Here is an 11,376-nt window from a genome sequence, read left to right as displayed (position 1 = left end):
AGTAACCACCTAACCTAACGAAATCATATAGTAATTACGTAACCCTAACCACGAAAATCATATAGTAATTACGTAACCTACCTAACCAACGAAATCATATAGTAATTACGTAACCCCTAACCACGAAAATCATATGTAATTAGTAACCCCTAACCACGAAAATCATATGTAATTAGTAACACCTAACCACGAAAATCATATGTAATTAGTAACCCCTAACCACGAAAATCATACACCTACAAACAATTTAGCTCTTAAATAGTTTAGAATGATTTATTCAATAAACCTATTGGCTAATAAAGCTAACGAATGGGTTTCGTTTTGATAATATATTTACAGATACAACCCACAGAACATTATCATCTTTAATTCAAAGTGTTTAGATTTAGGGTCTTACCGAACCAACTTGTTCTAAACAGGCATATTTGACAAAATGAGTTATGTATACTGGCATTTTATAATCTCTGCTCCTTCAGAACATGTTTCTGGTAGATAGGTGGGTAAAATTAGGTAAGATCCTGTTCCATTATTACATAACTGTTACAACTAATTCATTACATGTTATATTGCTATTATATTGTGGTTTGAAATATTATGAACACATCGTCCAAAGATAAGCTTGAGATGTTTCATGTTACTTAGATCAAAGTTTCTCATTTGGTAATCCATAGTCTTAATGGTTTCTTGATAAACAGCTTATAGAAATGTTGACAATATTTAATTAGAAATTATCTTGCACCGTGATAAGATCTGATCCAACTGAATACTCGAAATTTCACGCACCTGACTCTATTACTATTTCAATGAACCATCTAACTGTAATAATTCGCGCTTGAGTAATACATTAACATCTGAATTTTTGCATTAATGTCTCTTCCTACCATAACTGAACCGCCACTAAAACTGTTATATTAGACAAGTTTGGTCTAAAGATATTGTGTCTTTCTGTTTCCCCGGGTATGTCTCGACAGATATATGAAAACGTGACTCATTTCTGAAGAATGCAGCTACTCATTCGAACTACTGCGAATTTTGATTATCTAAAGAAAGATGAAATATGTGGTCAGTTTCCAGGTTGAAGCAGAACTTTTCGATCTTAAGTCAGCCTCATTAAGATTGTTACTCACCCTTTGTTCATTGAATACCACTAAAAACTGGTGTTGTTACGCATATGTTGTGGTTAACTTGAAATTACTTTGCCTCGTATTCTGTCCGACATGTTCCCTGATAATATTTTTACCAGCTTCTTAGTATGAATACTTGAAAAGCTTTGACAGTCCTTACTTACTTCAGAAACCTCTGATTTTCAATATCAGATAGCCACACAAGAAATAGGCCATCACCGAAACAGAAAGCAAGTAAGTGGTCAAATTCAAAGACGAAATGTATCTACTGTCTTTCCAGGCTGGACAACACGTGTAAAGTGTACCAAACTGAACATGGTCATAATTAGTAAAGGAATTGGGTTTATTTTTAATTGGTGAATTCAAATACGGTTTTATTCTTTAAAATTTTAACGTATAAGTACCTGAAATTCTGCGTGTTACAAACCAAGCATATTCGATAGAAAGGTTTTCGTGAAACGGCACTTACATCAAATAATCTTAATATGGAATCTAGTACTAAAATAACTGCAAGTTTGTAATAAGAAACAGAAATTAGACGAAAATTAATTTTAAAATGCATTTAGTATATGATAAAAAATCATAAAATAAATGCAACTATTAGGTCGTCAAGAAATTAATGTCGCACTTTGTAACACTTTCATTAACCACCCAGCAAAAAACGAACATCATGTATAATAGTTAAACGAACCGCCTAAACGTCACGTTAGTGTATCCTATATAATGTGTAAAGTTTAGTATACTCTAATCTTTTATAGTAATGGCACACGACGAGACACACATTCGACATGTAGTGCTGTTTGAATACAAGAAGGGAAACACCGCCTCTGTTGCCACAAATAATATCAAAGAAGTTTATGGAAATGTTTTGAAGTTCGTAAATGTCAACGATGGTTCAGCAAATTTCGTTCAGTTGACTTTAGCCTGTGATGGCAGGGGCTGACATGTTGGAATTGATATTGATGCTGTAAAGACACTTGTTGAGTCTAATCCAAGGTAACACACTCGTGAAATGGCCCTGAAATTCCATGTCTCTCATGAAACAATACGTAAAAATCTAAGTAATATGGGAAAACTCCATAAAGAAGGTGTTTGGGTGCTTCACGAACCCTCCGATGATCATCGTTTCCAACATGTGAACGTTGCTTCGTCTCTTCTGGTGCTTAATGCGCGTAAACCATTTTTGGACAGAATTGTCACCGGTGATGAAAAATGGATTCTCTATGCAAATATTTAACGCCAAAAGCAATGGCTCAGTCCTAGACAAAAAAACACTTCCGACCCCAAAACCTGGACTCCATCCGCAGAAAGTGATGTTTTGCATTTGGTGGGACATCAAAACAGTAATTCATTTAAACTCCTCAATCTACAGGAAACTGTAAATGCAGAGATCTGTAGTCAGCAACTAGAACGCTTAAATCAAACCCTTCATCAGAAACGCCCTTCACTCGTAAAGGTGTTCTTCTTCTCCACGACAGTGCATGTCCACATGTAACACTTTTGACGCAACACAAGATTATGGAGTTGGGTTGGGACGTTCTCCCCCAACTACCATATTCTACAGATATGGCACTATCAAATTATCATCTTTTTCGTTCGCTTCAACACCATCTTAATGGGAAAACGTATGCAAATGTGGAAAGTGTTAAAGAGGACATTGATACGTTTTTTGCTTCAAAGCCAAGTGATTTCTTTAATCAGGGTATTTATTAACAGCCTGACTGTAAGATGGAAGAGCATCATCATTAAGAACGGAGACTGCTTCATTTAATAAATGTTTTATTTTAAATATAAGTTGTTCGGGTTTTTCATCTAAAAAAGCGACATTAATTTCTTGACGCCCTAATAGAAAGCAATTCATTTTATCTATGCAACATATTTTTACATTAGCATGTTTCAGCAAGCTATAAATAATGAAATGAATGGCTTTTATATGCTACAGATCATATATGAAAAGAATCATAAATTTATTCACGAGTTAAAGAGGATATTTTTATACCCGACCATCCAAAAGAAAAATCAATGGTTGAATTTTTTTCATTAAGGCTCTGTACCGACAGAAAAATCTTGTTATGTCCGACATATTCAGTTAATTCAACAATGCTTTTCTTCTCTTAGAAATACTATCGCTTTACACTTCCCTATGATGTTTTTAATTTCGTAAAGATTATAAATAAGTATACAATACTTGTAAAGGAAAAAGTCCAATGAGATATGAATTTTGAATAAATATAATGGCAAAAAAATTATGTTTGTTGCTAAGCGTAGGGATAAACAACGGGCTATCTGTGCTATGTTTACCACGGGTATCGAAACCTAGTTTTTAGTATTATAAGCCTTTACTCTTAACGTTGAGGATGGCAGGTCAATTTTTATCATGGAATATGTTTCGCCTGTAATGAAACTTCCATAGAAAATTTGTTTATTGTTGAATCTCTTTTATATTCATACGATACATACGATACGAATCCTATGTTAGTTTCCTTTTTTTTGCTATTGTGCTGAAGTTAAGCTCTTTTTTTTGCTATTTTGCCATCCTTATACAACTTCAGTCTCCAATACATCATTATGAGTTGTGATGAACATTGAAAGGTGATATTGTTTAAAGATGGCACTGGTTATTTTGTCATACAAATATTTTTAGGTTAAAATGTCAAGATCCGTCTTTTTGTCATATTTCGAAGAGTTGACGTTTTTTATTTTGATATAAAAAATTTAAATACTAAATATAACCAGAAAATACACCTAAAGTAATCTTAGGCATTTCTTATGTATCAGCCAATGAATTCTTAACTTACTCAGTAGAGTCAATCGCATTATTACATATTAGAAATTCATTATCCAAAGGAAATATGATACTGGTCTAGTCATCAAACCAATAATCATTTTCCAATTATTAGTGTTAGCAAGTCACTTACAAAATGTTTTACACTAGTATTAACTTATCGAATGTTTGAGGATTCGCTAGAGAGTTTGGTTATTACAAAACTGAAGCCAACACTAAATCAGCAAAATATGGGACACTATCCGTTTCAGCTGTAAGATTTTTTTGTTTTCTTTTATATCATCTAAAAACATTCCAACAGATTTTAGTGATTGTAAATTTAGCGCGAAAGAAATTGACGTGAAAAAAGATTGAAGCAAGTGACACAGCTTTAGGGTTTCGACTGTTGTATGAAGAATGCCTTTGTTTACTGACTCTCGGTGTGTAAAACTGAAACATGTGGTATCAAACGCACAAGAACATCTTCCTGAAGGCATGGGCGTTCGCATAAATTATTCCAGGGGGTGGGGCAAAGTAGTATGAAATTGTGAATTGAATACAAATCATATGCACGTGCTGAATGAATAAAGAAAGAATTATGTTTCTCATTTTACAGGTGGGGGCAAGTGCCCCCACTTGCCCATCACCACCACCCACGCGGACACTCATGCCTGAAGGATGACTTTCTGATGTGTGGGTCAGTAATGAAAGGTATGTTTCAAACTGGGTGTATCTTCCATGGATCAGCAGAGAACTTAAAGTAACTCACTTATATTAGCTTGGTATTGACTGTGTTGTGCACGTGCAAGAGCAGTGGATCCTGGGTCACGAATGGGGCAAAGAACGCAGAATCACAACATACCGGAAGAAGCTGAAAGTGCTACTACAATCGCCTATTAGTATTCTGATAAATATAACAGTGGCTGAGAGTGGGAAATAAAAACATAGCGTAAATAGTCTGTGAAATATGACACCCTCATGAGTGAATTAATGGCAATAAAGATAATATCCGTCTTTTTTGTGGCTTACAATGTTTATGGCACAATGTGATGTGAAGACAATGTGCGTTAAGAAAGAAATTCGTTGTACGAAATTTTTAGATTTTATACCCTTGCCTTTTTGTGTAACGACAAAAAACTAAGGTCAGAAGATCATTGTTTATTTATAGTTACACAAGAAAAATATACACGAGGACTATCTGCGCTAGCCGTCCTAATTTATCAGTGTAAGACTAGAGGGAAGGCAGCTAATCATCACTACCCAGCGCCAACTCTTGGGCTACTCTTTTAACAATGAATAGTGGGATTGACTGATCACACGGCTTGGTGTGACGGGGATTCGAGTCGAGCGCCCTAACCACCTGACCATGCCGGGCCTTTTAATAATGAACACTAAAACAAAAAAAATGACAAAAATTTGAATTATGCAAATTATTAGTCAACAAAGCCTAAAGTAAACACAACGGATGAAATAAATTGAGCGTCATTTACCGTATAAAAGTAAAGATTAATAAAACTAACTATAATGAATGCAAAGCAAAAAATAGGTGCGATTTAAAGTACAATAAACAAAGCAATAAATATAAGGATCAAGATGCCAAAAAATTAATAATAAATACTATAAAAATGTTGATAAAAGTTTTATTCGACTGAAGCACAGCCCTTATTTAAAGATAAAATAAGATTCTGCTTATCAAATTACTTTCCATTATTAGAAGTTTAGTGTCTGAACTATCCATAGTAATAAATAACGTCCTAAAAAATAAGAAGTCTAACAGTATTTATTTCCTTTAATAGCAAAAGTAAAATTAAATGTTAATTTTAGCTGTGTTTAAAGATATCCCCATGTTATCAATGTTAGCAATACTTTTATTTTTTTTTTGTTATACGAATTAAAACTTTCATTTGTTCATGTTTTAATGCTTATCTTTGTCACTAGATGGCACAACATATTCTAGTAAAATTTTATAAGAATTATAAGAACCTACTGAGTGGAATGAAAGACGAATGTAATAATTACTCAAAAAAGCTATATGTACTTTATTAAGTGCGCATGAGTCTTTCGTCTAATACTATGGTGGAACACGACAGCCATATTGATGGCCAAGACGGTATTTATAGCATCAAATACTTGAACAACAACTGTTTCAGTATGATCGGGATCAATTACACATCAGAATTACGTTTACTATATGAATTAACATGAAATTATTTATTTATACTGTGCTGTAATTTTGAAAATATTAAAAATGAACATTAATTATACACTTTTGCTCACAAGTATTTTGATAACTTCAATTGTTCTTCGTTAAGTGAAAAGTAAAATCAGAGGATCTTCTAATGCTATATATTTGTTTGAAATCAGTAATAAAATGAATGAGTTTTATTGGCTAACTAACACTCAAGATGAAAAACACTATTTAAATCCTTGTAACTGAAAGATAAATGTATGTAACCTTTGGTAAGAAACACGGATGACAGATTACTGTTTCTAAGATTTGTTAAAGGTTTGTGTTATTAGAAATATTTGTAGTGAAAAAAAACCTATAGATTATCTAGACTAGATGTTCCTAGTTTTGAATTGAAAGATTAGAGGGTTTGTTTGTTTGATTTTCGCGCAAATCTACACGAGGGCTATCTGCGCTAGCCGTCCTAATTTACCAGTGTAAGACTAGAGGGAAGGCAGCTAGTCATCACCACCCATCGCCAACTCTTGGGCTACTCTTTTATCAACGAATAGTGGATTGACAGTCACTTTATAACGCCCACACGGCTGAAAGGGCGAGCATATTTGGTGGAACGGGAATTCGAACCCGCGACCCTCAGATTGCGAGTCGAGCGCCCTAACCACCTGGCCATGCCGGGCCTAAATATAATCGTTTAGACACGTAAAGAAATAACAGTAATGTCCACGTGTTCTTCATATTTATCAGAGGGGTAAATTTTTTCTGACAAGTTGACAATTCGAAAACATTTGATATTTACAAACCGAACTCCCTAACCACCTGGCCATGCCGGGGCAGATTAGAGGGAAGGCAGCTAGTCATCACTACCAACCAGCAACTGTTGAGCTACCCTTGGCGAACAAAATAGTGAGATTTGACAGTTACTCTTTCATTTCACCCACGGCTCCAAGAGTACGTATCAAATTTGTTTTCTTTCTGTCGATTAAGAACCGCAACCACGAAATTTCAGATGTATGATCTCGCATGCTAATCACTAGACTGCATTTGACCGCAGAAATATGTAAGCAAATAAACTCTACATGGCTGAAGAATGCCAGATTAATGAAACTGTTGATTGCAAGTCAACAACTAATTAATGTTGAAGTTTATAATCATCTTTCAATTCATTACAATCATCAATTAAACCTATGCTTCAAGCTAGGATGAACACACTATTTAAAATAAAATTTACTCAAAGTAGCTCATGAAAAGGTGCTTATACGATAACACACATTTTTCCGTTCTGAACTTGAGTAACATGCCACATCCTCATGAAATATTCCTCTGTCTGATCAAGAAAGAAGCAAGAAAAGAATATGTGAAATCCAAGATGAAATTTTACTAGCGCCAAGTTTCGTAAATCAATAAACTTCTGTATTTCTTGACAACTTTATTAAGCATTTTTCACACCGTACAGTGATACAATCTATTTTACCCGACAGCGTACGCACTGTATAATGTTTGCAGTTATCCTTGAGGGAACCAATGAAACTATATTCATAAATAAAGATTTATTTATTGTTCACGCATTTCTTTATGAAAATCTCTGTAGACAAATGAATGAAGTATAAATATTATGGAATAAACATATCGCAAGTTAAAGTGAAGTCTAAGCTAATTTGATTAGTTATTGACGATAAGCACTATCAAAGAAGGGAGACTTGCATGTAAGAAGTGTTTATTGTAAATTAAAATTTTTATGTATTATTCAGTGTTAAGTAAAAATTAACCAACAATAACAATTAGTGAAGCAATCAGGAATCGAACCCTTGATCTTAGCGTTGTAACTCCGTAAGCTTATTACTGACCGAGTTGGGCTATGCTATTTTAAACCATGTATTAACTTTGTAAGTCGCACGTTAGTAAAATGTGTAAAATCTTAAGTACGTTACCCTGATATATGCTATTTTAAACCATGTATTAACTTTGTAAGTCGCACGTTAGCTAGTAAAATGTGTAAAATCTTAAGTACGTTACCCTGATATTTAGTAAGTGAAATTTACAGACTTTAAACACTGAATTTTAATCCTTAAAGGTATTTTCAGTATCTATTGATAAAGCGTTTCGTTTTATATATATTTAAGTTATTGGTGAAGTGGTATATAAAATAGTATAGATACGGCGTTTCATTTCAATTTTGAAAAAAAATATTGGAAAAAAAACATATCTACAAGTACAAAATAAAAGCCCAGTAGCACAGTTGTAAGTAACTATATCGCTAAAAACCGGATTTAGATACCCGTGGTGGGCAGAGCGCAAATGGTACATTGTGTAGTTTTGTGCTTAATTACAAACAACCGGGCAAACAAACGTTAGATGATTCTAGACTTTTAGGATAAAGGAAGTAAACAGCCAATTTATTCAGCCTGCATTCATGATTTTATCCTTATTTTTCATATTTTATTTTCTCAGACAAAGTATCACTACTGATGTGTCCTGCAATTGTTTTAGCCGTTTTATTGTAAATGCAGGCTCGGTTCTTGAACTCTACATCAGTAGCGGCTAAATTTATAGCTTAGAACAGTATTGTGAATCGTGTAATATTATTACAAACAGTTGAAATTCACGAGAATTTAACTACTGCTTCTTTTACAATTGAATTAATATGTTTGCACCAGAATACAGACAGTAATTATTGCTTTGCGAATGCTCATTTACGAAACATTTTTTTTTTCATGGACTGTCATTTTCGTTAACCTTAAGGGGCGTTTTAACCTCACACGATGAGTCAGTACCCTTCATTATAGGTACAAACTAATTCAGGAAACATAGTTCTTGAACTAAAATCAAATAGATGAACAATTGTGACAAGATGCTGTATTCCTCCACCTCCTCTGTCATTACGATAATTGAGCAGTATGTTCCTCGATTATTCCCAAAGTCGGCTTTTCATAACGCATTGCTTAAATCCATTAAAAGCGTAACTCAAAATATCTGGAGGCTTTCCAAAGTCGACGGACAGTGATGGATTGTTGTGTACAAATATTTCTCTTCTCGAAACAAAGATCTCCGCCTTGTTGCTTCTTGATTATGTCTTAGAAAAGCATTTAACGGCTTCAACAGAGGGAAAGGCACAACGAATATCAGTTTTTTACATTACAAACGATTTTTCTTTTCTTTTAGAAAACAAAACTAATCAACAGAGAAATGTCAAAGTGAGAAAAATGAGTGACCCGATAAATCAAGATAAACACGCTTAAAGTAACTGACAGATTTTCTCGCGTCTAGATTCCGCGCTCTCAACGAAGAAACTATTAAAACTGGCCACATCAATCCAAATAACACACATGAAGAAGAAAGAACAAACATTACTGAATCGGATTTAGTGTCTTGATGATATGAAAAATTTAGTGAATAATGCCGACATAATGTAAAGCGTAAGAACTCAAGAGTTGCAATTAATGAATAAAAAGATCATCAACATAAAGAATGATCTCTATATATACGGAAACTTGTAGCACCTTCGTATCCTCTGGACAATAGATCTGGGCATTTTATTATTGATATACAATGGGATAATGCTTGAACTAACTTTTTTGGCAGAACTGTGAGGATTAAAATGTAGCATCCTCAATAAAGAATAATTGAATTACATATAGTTAGGTCCGCAGATACAAAGACAGAAGGATTCGCTTTATGAGTGTTCAAAAAGGTACGCGTGATGCGTTTGCGGTATTTCTTATTGATACAGTTTAATTCAGTAGTGTTAAGTGAAGAATTAAGTAATAATATGCTAAAGATACTTGAAGTTGATTTTAAACAAGAGAACACTGGATTTATAATTACAAGGTAAATGGAAAAAATTATTGCATTTTGATTATGTGAATAGTAGAGGATTAAAACGATACACCAACGTCGTCTAAAATAGGAAGTGAGACTGACTAAGGCTAAGACTTCTAGTACTTGTTAACATACCTATATTTAGTGGTCCTATAAGATGATTAGGGCACTTGACTCGCAATCTGATCGTCGTGGGTTAGAATCCCCATCCCACCAAACATGTTCTCCCTTTCAGCCGTGGGGGCGTTATTATGTGACGACAAAAGAGTAGCTCAAGAGTTGGCGGTGGGTGGTGATGATAAGCTTCCTTCAATCTGGTCTGTTACTGCTAAATTAGTGATGATTAGCGCAGATAGCCCTTATGCTGCTTTACGCGAACTTCAAAAACAAATAAAAGCATCTGCCAAAGATGTACGAAGAACTTCAGCCAAAATGTTGACATCGGGGGTTAACAAGAAATGTATTATAATTATATGTAACGTCTTATTCTGACAAAGTTTGATCTGTGGACCTGATCGTTTGTCAGTATAACTATCAATCGTGCTATCTCTCTGCTTCTCATATTTGGCCAGGAATTACATCAAGTAAAACAAAACAGAACATCGAAATGAAATTCCTCATAGAACACTAAATCCACTTTGTATCTAGATACAGTACACTTATTGTAAAGCACTGTTACAGAGAAACCCAAATCACATAGAACACTAAATCCACTTTGTATCTAGATACAGTACACTTATTGTAAAGCACTGTTACAGAGAAACCCAAATCACATAGAACACTAAATCCACTTTGTATCTAGATACAGTACACTTACTGTCAAGCACTGTTACAGAGAAACCCAAATCAAAGACAAAATTATAATTGAGGCTAGAACCATAATAGCAAATGAACTTTAGAAAATAAAGTACAATATATCGTAATACTTTACCAGGAACATAAATACAATACTTCACAGTTATAAGACCAAGAACCATATGATATTCTACTGAAATGTCTAATTGTTAAGTTAGAACAATATGCACAACTCAAAATAGTATAACAGAGGTTAGAACAACTTAAAACAAGACTGAAGCAAAGTAAAATAGTGTAAAACATAGGATAAGCATAACGTTGATAAAGTGCACTTAATGAAACGAATTATGTCTACAATAACACACATATTGCACATGTAGCTAAACTTAATAAATCAAAAATATGATAGGCCCAAAACCAGGTTAAATGCAAGTGAACTTTTTTTGAAAATGATCTAAAAGGTCAAGGAAGTGTAAAAAATTTCGACATAAAATTAATATCTTTATAAAGATATATTTGAACATATACTAATTTAAAACAAGCAATAATGCCAAACTTCAAATATGTGTGTTTGAATAGAAAATTTAGTTCTGTTTTTGTATGTTTTACAATTTTACATATTGACGTCCTTATTCAGCCATCTGCGTTTTTCATGTAAATTAATACATGTATATATTTTTTTCTTACAC

This window comes from Limulus polyphemus, unplaced genomic scaffold (genome assembly GCF_000517525.1).
Source record: "Limulus polyphemus unplaced genomic scaffold, Limulus_polyphemus-2.1.2 Scaffold370, whole genome shotgun sequence".
Lineage (NCBI taxonomy): Eukaryota > Metazoa > Arthropoda > Merostomata > Xiphosura > Limulidae > Limulus > Limulus polyphemus.
The sequence above is the reverse complement of the archived record's forward strand: the minus strand, read 5'-3'. Positions refer to the sequence as shown.